The sequence below is a fragment of the Oreochromis niloticus genome, linkage group LG1 (assembly GCF_001858045.2).
Source record: "Oreochromis niloticus isolate F11D_XX linkage group LG1, O_niloticus_UMD_NMBU, whole genome shotgun sequence".
Taxonomy (NCBI): Eukaryota; Metazoa; Chordata; class Actinopteri; order Cichliformes; family Cichlidae; genus Oreochromis; species Oreochromis niloticus.
Window position 1 is genome coordinate 17135523 of NC_031965.2, and position 12684 is coordinate 17148206.

A 12684-nucleotide genomic window follows, 5' to 3' on the forward strand; every position below is an offset into this window, starting at 1 on the left:
GCAGTTATGGGTTTCTTCAAATATTAACTAGGTGACAATAAATGTCCTAAAACCAAAATGATTTTGCAGGTGACAAACTAAGAATTTAAAGACTGAGCAGGCACGTTGAAGCTCCAAAGACACACCCACAGATCCACCAATTAAACTGTAAACAAGACATGATCAGCGTTATTTATTCAGTTTCAAAAGAAAAGAAAGTCCCTGTAACAACGTGTCAGTGACACAGATGTTTTTGAAGCAATTGTTAAAGTTGTTTAATGCATTAGAAACATTGTATGCTAATAAATTAGAAAATGCATTAGTTCAAAAATCAATGAGGAGAGAAGCAGAGGCCTAGACTTCTGAATCAAAGCGACAACACAGGCAGATGTTTGGCATCAACGCCAACTACAGAAGTGACTTAACAGCAGTGAATTTTTGCCCTCTGATGTAGTAAATAACCGGATGGTTGGATGTGATCACTAATCTTACCACACATTTACAGATGATTAAATACACAACTTCCTAACCACAGAAATCTGTGTGAGGTGGCATACATGAGATAGTGGCTTCAATCTTTCCTACTTGCTGTTTTTGTTACAGTGAAGGAGACACAGGGATGATGCCTTTGTTGTTTTGTCATAGATGATGTGAAGGTAATCATTTTCATCAAGGCCTCATTCTTAGAACAGATTACAAATGGTAAAGCTGGACTCACTGTTTCTTATACGAAGTAATTTTGATTATTAATTACATTATTGATTAATAACTGACTAAAAAGCAGTATCAGATAATTAAAGGTAATAGCAAGTTTATCTGACTTTTATACATCACATATACAGCGTCATCTAAAGTGCCCACTAGAGGGCCCACTTGTTCAAAAGTCTACAAATATTCTAATTCACAAAACTAATGAGTCATAATTCTGGTTTGTGTTAGTCAGATGTCAAACAAATCCAGATGCAGCCTGAGAACGGAACCACAAAGCGCACATGCATCAATCATCCAGGTAGGGAAATCTCAGATGGTTGATTCTGTTCATCGTTACATTTATCACTGAGACATAACTTTCAGCATAGTGGGGTCTTAACAGCCTTTTGGAAATTATTTTCAAACTTTCATGTAACAGTAAAAAAGAAATAATCCCCCTTTTTGGTAGATGCGTAGTATTAGATGGTGGGCTCAAGCTTGAAGCCATCAAATTGAAGAGGTGGAGGTGGAAGGGTGTCTGGTTGGTGTACTACAACCCTCCTTGCTGGCTGTGGATGCTGGGAGGAGACAGGACTGCCTTATGAAGCCAAGTCAACCACTGATACATGCACACTTGTATCCTGGTGATAATTGGAGAGATGTCTGCCAATAAGTCTTTTGTGCAATATGAGGACATCTGAATAAGCAGCTCCCCCTACAGCCTCCTGTAAGGTATACGCCTTTAAAGAATATACTCTCACATTTCAGAGTTTAAGAACAATTTCAACCAAACAATAATCGGAAAAATAGAGAGGAAGAAACAGAGAAACACAGGAAACCCTAACCACCATGTTTGGAGGATCAGACTCTTTTTGTGTTTTTTTTTCAGTAATCAGACATATCATACTGCAATGTGTGCATACATATACTCAGAATAGCTTGAAACCATAACAGTAGTATTTAAGTAAAATCTCTAAAGTACCCTATATGAAATAAATTAACGCTGTGTTTTTCATGTACTTTAAAATGAAAATACTATTTAATGTCAGTTTTAGGACACATTCATACATGAACGTGCCCGTTGTCGTCTTCTTCTTCTCTCATTCTCTCTCTGTCTTCCTTCCTGACGATTTCCTCCTCTTTTTCCTTATTTCAGCATCTCCCGACAGTACCACAGTCCCACTCGTGGATGAGAGTTGAAACAACAATGAAGTAAAACAAAGGAAGCTTTTATCAGAAAAAAGTACATTTGGGATGTGTCCACTTATTAAAGGCACTTTTTTCTTGTTTAAAAGAAGAAATAAACTAATGCAGGTAAAACAGAAATATTTCCTGGATTTTTGCTTCTATGGTAGTGAGGTGCAGCAGGGTGTGTACTGATGAGGGCAGCCTGGCTCCTTCATTTAAATCTGGTCAAACTTTGAGGTCATATTGTGAGTTGCTAACCTCTGGATTAGCTCGCATGTCATCGCACTGAAGATCTCAACAACCTTAACCTTAGTCTCAGTGTTTTCATCCTGAATTGATTGAATAAAAATGGCAGTTTTATAAAAGTTACACATCCCTATTTTTGCCGTTTCCCGTCTTGGCTGCTTCAGTCATGTTGGAAATATCACATCCACTAGCAAGCTGACTCTGAGGGAGACCATCAGCCTCAGCAGTGTAGGGGAAAAAGGTGCACGTGGAATACACATTACGGTATTCTACCAATTATGTAAGTGTTAAGAAAAAATGATATCTCTATGTTTTGATAATAGTTTTCAATATCTAATATTTGAGATAATTCTGATCTTTTTGTCATTAATCTCTTGGATCAGCCCCCAACTGTGCATGGCCCCCTGGGCAAGTGTCCAGCATGCCCTTTGGATGATCCAGCCCAGCCTGGATAGCAAACAAAAGTGATTGTCTGTTCATATTTATTCTACTGTAAATGACTTGTTGGCATAGAATATATGAAACATATGTCAAATATTTCCTCATGAATAATATCAGCAAACATCATTCCTCTCACAAGGCACAAGTTCCAATCACTTTTTGGCAACGTGACTGTTACATATTGTAGCGGGTCAGGGCTGTTCGGGGCTCTGTTATTACAGTTATGTTTTTGTTGTCATGTTGTCATGGTGACAGGTGACGCGCTCTCTTGGCGACTGTGTTTCCGGGTGAGAGAGCGCCATTTTTGTGTTGTTGTTGTTGCCGCGCCGAGCGTGGGTGTTAGCTGGTGTGTGCTCTTGGGGTTAAATCCAAATAAACGGCTGTGCTCCCTGGCTAACACGGCGGGAAGCAAGACCGAACGAAACCTCTGTCTCCTCCTTGTCTGAGCTCGCCACATTGGTGTCAGAAGTGGGATAGCTCACCCTCGCCGGAATGGAGAGAGACACTCAGAGGCTGGAGCAAGCCGTCGAGGAGAGTATTCGCTGCTTGGGAAGTGGGCGATTGAAGAGAGAGCCATGTAAGTCCCCCGACAGGTCTCGACGGCGCGAGCGCACCGCAGCAGCGGCCCGTCGCGACCGACGCTGGGACAGTGCTTCATGGGCTGCCTCTGTCGACCGACACGCCGGGCCCCCAACAGCGAGCAGTGATGCCTGCAACGCCAGCTAAGGTACTGAAATACAACAGGCTAACCCCGCTAGAGCCCTACCTCTCACAAGCTCCAGGCCTTCACCATAGCACTCGAGAGGCGATTTGGGCAGCGGCACTCCACTGATCAGAGCAGGGAGCAGCTGACCAACCGGAACCGTATGCCGGGGGAGAGCCTGGGCACCTTTGCAGCGGATGTGTTGCTGTACGCTCGTCGTGGCTACCCAGAGTTCCCAGCAGCAGCCCGTGAGGAACTTAGCCTGCATGCTTTCCTGCGAGGACTTTTCCCAGAGCGACTACGCCAACACGTCTGCCTGGCCATGCCTCAGACTCTCCGTGAGGCGCTCCTTGAGGCTGAAAGGGCCGAGCTTGTGCTCACATCGCGACCTGACCAGCAGTTGCGCCCCCCAAACTACCCTCAAATCAGAGCCGCAGACTGCGACAGTGAGGGGGAGGTCGCAGGGATATGCCAGCCGCAGCCCTCGGTGCCCTGGAGGCGTCCCCGTCGACCGACCGACCGCTGCTACCGGTGCGATGAGCCTGGCCATGTGGCGCGCGACTGCCTGGCGCCCGCCCAAAGGCCAGAACTATGTGGCCGCAGGGGGATGAGAGGGGGAGCGGTACAGCTTCCTGCCCCCCTCCAAGAACGATGCACGGTGGCGGGCCTAGTCGGGCACCTCAAGGGACTCTACCTGAGCTGCTGTGTTGAGGACCAACCCTGCCAGGCCCTGGTGGACACGGGGTCCACCATTTCCCTAATATGACCTGGTGTGTTTCCTGGACATCCGGGCCGCTTGTGATGGGTTGGTCGCCCACCGACACCCAGCTGATGACAGTGACGGGGGAGAGAACTGACATGCGGGGGAAGAAACCGTTGCGGATTCGAGTGAAGGATTTGGAGCTGGTGCACGACTTCTGCCTTGCTGACATCCAAGATCAGTGCATCATCGGCCTTGATCTGCTGACCCGCTGGGGGGCCTGCGTTGACACCGCGAAGCTGGCTATCACTCTTGGTACAGAGACTCTGACCCTCCAGTGCGGTCAAAAGCAGGGAACCAGAGACTGCAGGCAGACGCGGCTGGTTCAGCACACCATCGACACCGGCTCTGCTCAACCCATCTGTCTGCGCCCATGCCAGCTGCCCCTCGCGAAACGGCAGGGAGAGTGGGCCCAGGAGGCACGGGGCGTGGCTACTGCTCGGGCCACAACCGGCGGAGGGGGATGGCTCTCGTTGACCATGCAGCAGCTGAAGCAGGAGCAGGAGGCTGATGCGACGTTGGTTCAGGTGGGGGCCTGGCTGGAGGCAGCATGATGCCCAGGCTGGACAGGGGTGTCGGGACAGGGGCCCGAAGTGAAGGCCTACTACTCCCAGTACAACAATCTGGAGACCCACGACGGCCTCCTGTACCGGAGATGGCGGGCCCCCGAACAGGGCAAGGATCTCCCGCAGCTGTTGGTGCCTCGGTTGCTGCGGTCGCAGGTGCTCGAGCTTGTCCACGGCTTGGTGGGGGCCAGCCACTATGGGAATGCTAAAACTCTCCGCCGTCTCAGGGGACAGTTCTACTGGCCTGGTTGTCGACGGGATGTGGAACTTCATGTGCACTGCTGTGAAACTTGTACAGCACGGAAGGGCCCCACTCAACGCCCCACTGTCCCCCTGCAGCAGCATTGGGTGGGGGCCCCAATGGAGAGATTGGGAGGAGACGTCCTAGGGCCTTTCCCCGTCCCCGAGGCAGGGAACCGGCGCGTGTCAGTGGCCAGGGACTGCTACAGGAGGCTGAGGGAGCGGCCACGAGTGGTTCATGACTACACCCGCCAGGCCCAGGTCAGCGCCGGAGTACGACAGAAAAGAGCCTGCGACACCAGGTGCCGAGGGGGAGCTTTCGTGCCTGGCGACAAGGTTTGGGTGTACTGCCCGGTTCGCAAGAGAGGGGTGTCCCCCAGGCTGTGCGGTCACTGGCGAGGGCCGGCGGAAGTCGTGGGGTGGCTAACAGAAGTGGTGTACCGGATCCGCATGCCGGGCCCAGGGCGCGTGGCGGTGTTGCACCAGGACAGGCTCTCACCGTACCGCCCGCCCGCTCCAGCAGCCGCCGGGGCAGGGGATGCTGGTGGCACCCCAGGTTCTCATCCGAGTGACTCTTCCCCTGCTGGTCGAGATCGGCCTGCTCGCCGAAGGAAGACACATGGACATTTGCAGGACTTTGTGTTGGGTAATGGGGTTGTCGGGGACGACTGATCCCTTAGGTGGGCGCTTTGAGAAAAATAAAATCTAATTTGGTTTTCAGGTCCAAAATCCTTGATTTTGTATTTAATTTGTTTGTGTTGCAGTATGGCAGTCTAAGAGAAAATACTTTTGAAAAAGAAAAGTGTGTTTGTGTCTTTTTTTCATTTTAGGCATGAAGACCTTTATATTTTTTTAAAATATATACCTTTATATTTTTTTTTAAATATAAATGTCATTGATAGTGACCAGTGATGGGAATAACGGCGTTACAAGTAACGGCGTTACTAACGGTGTTATTTTTTTCAGTAACGATTAATCTAACTAATTACTATTCCTATCGTTACAACGCCGTTACAGTTACTAACAAGGAAACGCGGTCCGTTACTATTTTTCAACAAACAGACGGTTGAAACTGTGTTTAGCTTACCGCATCTTATATCAGCTGCACGGAAGTAGCTGTAAGTAATCTGGACGCTACAGTTTTAAGCAGCTGCGCGCTCCCACGGACGGCAATCACGATCGCTGTCTAGCACAACACCTGGAGCTAAGGGGACAAAACAATCAAGTGCTGCTGTTTGACTGAGGAAGAATAAAGTAGTCGTGGTAAGTCAATCACGTGACCACTTAAAGACAAAGCAACAAGGTGACATATACCAGTTTTTAAATTGTGTCGATAGGCCACGTAAAACCAGAGTCGTGATAAACAAGATATACGCGGCGTTTTTTCCTCAATAGTTTCGCCACGTTAGCGCTAGCAAGCACTCTCTGCTTATGAGCAAAAAAACAAAACAAAACAGGGGAAGTTTTAGGAGTGACGGAGAGAGAGAGAGAGAGAGAGAGAGAGCAGAAAAAGAGAGAGAGCGAGTTTTGAGATGTGAGATTTGTGACGTTTAGCGTGTTTGGAGTGTGTAGTTAATGTGTTGTCTTGTGTAGTTAGTGTGTAGTGTTGTGGATAGTTTTGTGTTGTGTGTTAGAACAATGAGGCGACTGCTGTCTCCAGGTAGAAACAGCAGTGATACACCTGCTGCTGTCAGACCTGCAGGTATCAGGCTGTGATGTTCTCCTTTGTAGTGGACACAAAATATTTTTTTGGAGTGGCACAAATAATTTGTGTGGCATCTTATTGAAGAACAGCTGATTGTTCTGTAAATAGTTTGAAACGGTTATTTAAAAAATCAAGGTAAATGGATACAAATAAATTTGTTGTTTGCAAAACTTGTGCATAGGATTTTAAAATTGACAATTAATATTTGCATTTGAAGTTATGAAATATGATTCATTAAACAGGTTTGTGGTTGTTACAGTAAAAATATAACTTTTTCTACTCTGATTTTATGGTTTTTGTCTGATTTTAGATCAATTCTGGTTATACAGTATGACAAAATGAGAACATAACTGTAAATTCAGGCACGTGAGGTTGTGCTAAAAAGAATGATACCAAAAAAGGCAAAGCAAATAGTTTTTAAAGGTAAAATGTGGAGGGAAAATCAAGAGTAGTAAAAAAATGGCCAATTATACCCTGGACCCCAGGGGGTTAAACGTTCTTTGTTTTTTTTTAAGTAACGCAATAGTTACTTTTCCAAGTAATTAATTACTTTTAGAATATTGTAACTCAGTTACTAACTCAGTTACTTGTTTGAAGAAGTAACTAGTAACTATAATTGAATTACTTTTTCAAAGTAACTTGCCCAACACTGATAGTGACACACAACACCACTCTTTTTTTCCACTTTTTAAAGCAGAACGACTCACCCAAAATCTGAATTTTTGGCTTGAGTTCATTCAATGCTGAAATATAGAAAAATGGCGCCACCTGGTGGACAAATGCAAAAATTACAATTTTAAGGCCCGGACTCCAAAGTGTCATCCACACTTAGGGAAATGCATTAACTTTAGTTAAAATAATCGTGCAATGAAAAATAGCATTTATAATGGTTTACAATGGGGCAGAAATTGGCCACGAGGTTCGATAGAGGATGTATGTCTGTAGCTCAGCCATTTAAGCTCATTTAAGAAACTCAGACTGAAATTTTAAAATAAAATGAAAAAAAAATACATTTTTGACAATTTGGCGATATTTTAATGTGAGAATCGATTCTAGAACATAAATGAGTGGTATAGGAGGAATCGATATTTCAGGATCAATCCGCACATCACTAAAGACGACAGCTTTTTTGAAAGTATTGGCGGGGGTTGTGCTAGCGGCAAGGTTAGAGAGTTTATTTGTTTAATTCCAGCTAGTTTTAAAACGAACGTTTGATCTGAAAGTGTCGCCTTAGTAGGGATATGGACGATAGTCGTTACTAACAAAAGGTAAGACCGAAGATTGCATCGTACTACAGCTAGCTAGATGGCAGGGGCTGGCCAGTCCTGCTGTATTTACGTTGGCAGGATTGTCATCACATTGTAACGTGTGCTTGCCTTCGACTGTTTATTAAGCGTGCCTATGCCAAGAGGCATACTTATTACTATTCGTCAGATTTATTATTAAGTGTGCCTATGCCAAGAGGTAGCTGTAGCTGTGTAAACTTCAAATATCTGCTCATTTTATCAAGACATCCCATATTAGCAACAGTGCTCTGACGACGTCGGTGCCACCTGACAGCTAGCCCCCTAGCTAGCTAGCACGCCTTGGCTGAAAAGCCACCCGGGCTGGCTAACACCGAGGCCGTCTCACGCTCTCGTTTCACCCCCCGGTCTTTCGTGACAGCTGGACTTATTTTTCATTTATATGGGCTGATGATTCATTTATTCATTTTAGTAACGGTATAAACAGTGAAAGGTGGTGGATTGTCCAGATGCTGGTCGATGTGGAAAAAATAACTCAGTTGTTTGGTGGTGGCTAACGCGGTGGTGGGCTGCCTTGCGCCTCTGTCTGTTTCAACGTGTGACCCCGTGATGCAGTATGGCGGCGCTATTGTGGAATATGCTGTGAACTTAGCTAACATTACTTAGCAGTGATATGAGTTAATTTACTCAAGTGAAAGCTTTAAACATTAGCCCAATACATAACTAGCCAACTTAAGGCTTTCTGATTAACCCTCTGGGGTCGTCGGACTCAGAGTCTCCATTTCAATTTGGGTCAACTTCAAACTATATACCAGTTTTTAAATTGTGTTGATAGGCCACGTAAAACCGATGTGGTTTTTTTCTGAATAAGACAGTGGCGTTTACTCCGGGAAGAAACTTTGCTTGTGAGTGAAAAAAGAAAAAACACTCCTTCCCTATTGGTGGAAAAATGTACCATGTCGACCAATCAAAAAATGATATGGCAACATGTGGCATTTGGTTGTTTGGGAAGAGGGGGAAGTTTTAGGAGTGACCGGTGAAAGAGAGAAAGGGGGAGTGAGCAAAAAAGAGAGAGAGAGAGAGAGTTTTGATACGTGAGAGATTTGTGATGTTTACCGTGTTTGGAGTCTCAAGTTAGTGTGTTGTCTTGTGTAGTTAGTGTGTAGTGTAGTCGTTGTTTTGTTTTGTATGTCAGTTCTACTAGTGAATGTCACAGTTGCTGCAAAAAAGCCACCAAAGGCAGATTGCAGTGTAAACGCTGAGTGACACACCTGCTGTCAGACCTGCAGGATTTATCCCTGTGCTGTGGGGGGTGTGCTGGAAAAGCTTGAAAAGGGACCTTGACAGTGCTTAAAAAGTGCTTGAATTTGACCCTGAAAAGAAAATACTTTGAGGAGGCTTAAGAAAGGTGTCGATTTATATGGGTAGTTCTGTTTGTTGTGCCCAAATTTTTAGCGGAGGATAAAAATTGAATCCTAAGGGTAGGACAACCTGAAAGGTAGCATGACTCTGCCTCCCTTTATAAAAAGCCAAGAGAATTTTCCAAAGAATTTTTGGATTTTATGCTGTAGAATGCAAACATAAAAATATTGTTACGGCTGTCGCCGTGGGTTGGGATTATGATATGCAAATGTGACTGTGCAGGTGCGCCTCCGGGAGTGGTGGATCCTGAGGACGGTCCGCCAGGATTGGATGCTGCCCTGGAGGTGAAGTATAAGGCGGCACGATTGAAGACGGAAGCCATCCATCCTCGGTTTTACCCCAACCGGCAGGGGCTGCGACATGCCCTATGTGGCTTTGCTGGTCCAGGAGGAAGTAGGGGTGGACCGCCTTTTCTGTTGGGTACAGTTTTCTCATGCTTCGTTAGTTAGGGAGGTAAGTGACTGTTGTTTGGTTATGTTATTTTGGGGCTAGGTAAGTACACGCTCCCTTGAGTTAGTTTCCCTTTTTGTTTGTTATTTTGGCGTGGGTCCACCCCGAAGCCTGAGTGACTCCTGTGATCTTTTCTCTTTGGTTTGTTTGTAAATAAAACTATTTTATGTTTTAAGTTATGGTGTGATGTGCTACTTGAGGTGGAGCAGGGGATGGATCACTCTTTCGTGTTGCGGTCGGGGTTCCTAGACCGGCCGTAACAATATCTAAAGCGCATGTTAGGAGCAAACTTTCTATCAGGCATGTAATCAAAGCGGCACTTTGAGATGATGGAACTGGAAGTTCAAAAAAGCTAAATTGTTTCCAGTTTTTAGGACTGATTCCTGTGGCATTCTGTATGAAAACACTTTTAGGCCGTTCGCTTACCATAAAACAAGTTCAACTCTGCCTTCAAAGTCCTCAGACCGTGTTTGATTTTTGTCAGCATATTTTCAAGATTGTGAAATCCAGTTAACATTTTATTTGTTTGTTGTCTTGTTTTGCAATGCTTCATTCCTTGCAGGGAAACCAAGATGGCGAGTGATGTGTGCAGCCATGTAAAGGTTGTTGTTCGAGTGAGGCCGGCCAATGACAGTGAAAAGCGCAAAAACTGTCGGAATGTGGTCCAGGTCGTCGATAACCACATGCTCATATTTGACCCCAAAGAAGAGGACTCGTCGTGCTTTGGGTCACAAAGAGTACGAAACACAAAGATCAATAAGAAGGCTAACAAAGACGAGACGAGAACGCTACACAAGTCGACATTTTTGAGAACACCACTAAAGGAGTGCTGGATGGGGTGATGAATGGATTCAACTGTACAGGTGACAAATTAATGAGTACAAGCTGCAGCTACAGTCTGTCTGAATTAGTCATGATGTCTGCCAATTATAAAAAGATGCAGAGCTGATTAACTTGTTCTGTAGTGTGCTAGTTATTTATCTGTCTGCAGCAACAAATTACCCTCACTGCTGTGAAGGGGATAGACCTTCAAAGATACGATTTTATTCCAGGGCTGGATAAATGGAGTGCAGAGTCTTATTCTTTACCATATATTTTGGTGCAATTGACTAAGCCAAAAAAAAGAAAGAAAGAAAGAAAGAATTGTATTTATTTCTCTAATGTTGTCACGGTCGGACGGTACTTTCCGGACGACCTTGCTTGTGTTTATGTTTTCTGTGTGTGTTTGCTTCTCCCTCTCTCTCTCCCCGGTCCTCGGGGCTGTTTACGGAAGTGCGCGCCGTGGGAGAGGCGTGTCCTGCCGACTGTCGTCATTGGGAGTCCCTCTTCGCTGTTGCCAGCCCAGCTGCAGCTGATTACCTGATTACCAGCTGTTGGTAATCATCCCTCCCGGCTAGAAAGAGGTACTTAACCTGGACTCGCGGCGACAGTCGACGTGGCATTATTACTCCGAACTGGTATAATCCGTGCGAGCAGTGTGAGCTTGTTATTCGGCTAGCGTGTGGCTAACGGTGGTTTTTCCTTCTTCCTCCAGGAGGGGCGAGCGGAGAAGCAAGTTGGGGAGCACACACGCTAAGGGAGTTACAACACGGAACGCACTGGGAGCAAGGGATGAGCACGATTGGAAAGTTGCACTTTTGAGTGAATTGTTGGACTTGCCTCTCTGTTTCACTGCACATAAACGCACTGTGTTTCTGTGAAGAAGAACCGCGCCTGGGTCCCTCTTTTCCGTGACAAATGTGAATTTAAAGCTTGAGAAAGTATTACTTTGTATAGTTCTACTTTAGCCAGACTCTTATAAATGCAGTACTGTGCATAAGTCTTAAACCACTTCTCATTCCCTTATGCTTTGCTAATATAATGGGAAATATGTGCAGTGATTTATGGAAACATCTGTAAAAATTTATAAAAAACAGTATACCAAGTAAAAGTGGTCTTCAGGAATAGTTCTCCAGGCTTCTCAAAACACATTTGGATGTTGGTAGATTAATCCCCGTCAAGGGGATCCTACACTGCTTTAATAATGTTGAGGTCCAGACTCTGGGGAGGCCAATCCATGACTGATCGTGTTCCATCGTGTGTTTTTTTTAGATCCAGGTATACTTTTACTGAATTGACTGTAGGCTTGAGATTATTGTAATGCTGAAAAATGAAGCTGTTGCCAATGGAATGCTTTCCACAGTTTTCATCATCCCTGCAGAAAAACAGCTGCTGACTCATCGTTTCACTTCTCCGCTCCCTATAGTTGTCTCAGTCTCTCATTTACGCCACTACGGGAAAGGGTCACTGCTCATCAGTCCCTGGCTCTTTTCTGTCGTGTGTGTGTCCCAGTGTTAGTCTCAGCTGTGATAGCATTTAAAATAGAAAAGAAAATTCTTAAGAAATGTTTAGTACCACACCTGTGTACTTGACTATGTGCGTATGTTTTCAGTCTTTTATTTTATTCAAATTGTTGACCCAACTCGTTTCCGACATTGGGTCAAAACCAGAAAACCCCCAAAAAGCAGCTTGTTCGCAGCTGTAATTATTCACTGTAATACAACAACCAATCAACTGTTAATCCAAAATCTAAGAAACAAAAAGCTTGTTGGAAAAATAAGGTTTGTAAATCAATTTATTAGTTAAAATAAAAACATTTCTAATCAAAAATTTATAAAGCTGAAAAGATCTTATGGTTCTGTTTGAAAAGGGAGGCACCCAACAGAATATGTTCACTTTGTTAACATGCCTTTTAATTCAAACTGCAAAGCATTTTCTGTGTTTGAAAAAGTTCTATGTAAATAAAGTTATTATTATTAGTAGTAGTAGTATAATGCTATTATTCAGTTATCCTATCTTCGTTTTTATTTGTTTAAAATTTATTTTTGTACTCCTGCAACTCAAAAATTAGACTTTTAGGGCATTTTTTGTTTGATTTCTTGATCTATGTGTGGGAAGATGGTTAAGCATTGGTCTTAAATGCTTTATCTATTGTAGATCATTTGTATTTGGACCCATTAGTGGATACAGATCTTGAACCCTGCTTCGTTATTTACCTATTGCTCTAAAAG

At 44.6% G+C, this 12684-nt stretch overlaps 1 long non-coding RNA gene across 1 annotated transcript; it reads left to right on the forward strand.

Annotated features, from left to right (window-relative positions):
• The first annotated feature begins 7676 nt into the window (after nt 1-7676).
• Nucleotides 7677-12684, forward strand: LOC109201878 (uncharacterized). Its single transcript, XR_002061798.2, has 4 exons — nt 7677-7786; nt 9407-9468; nt 10197-11091; nt 11169-12684. It is a non-coding gene; the product is annotated as an uncharacterized LOC109201878 (long non-coding RNA).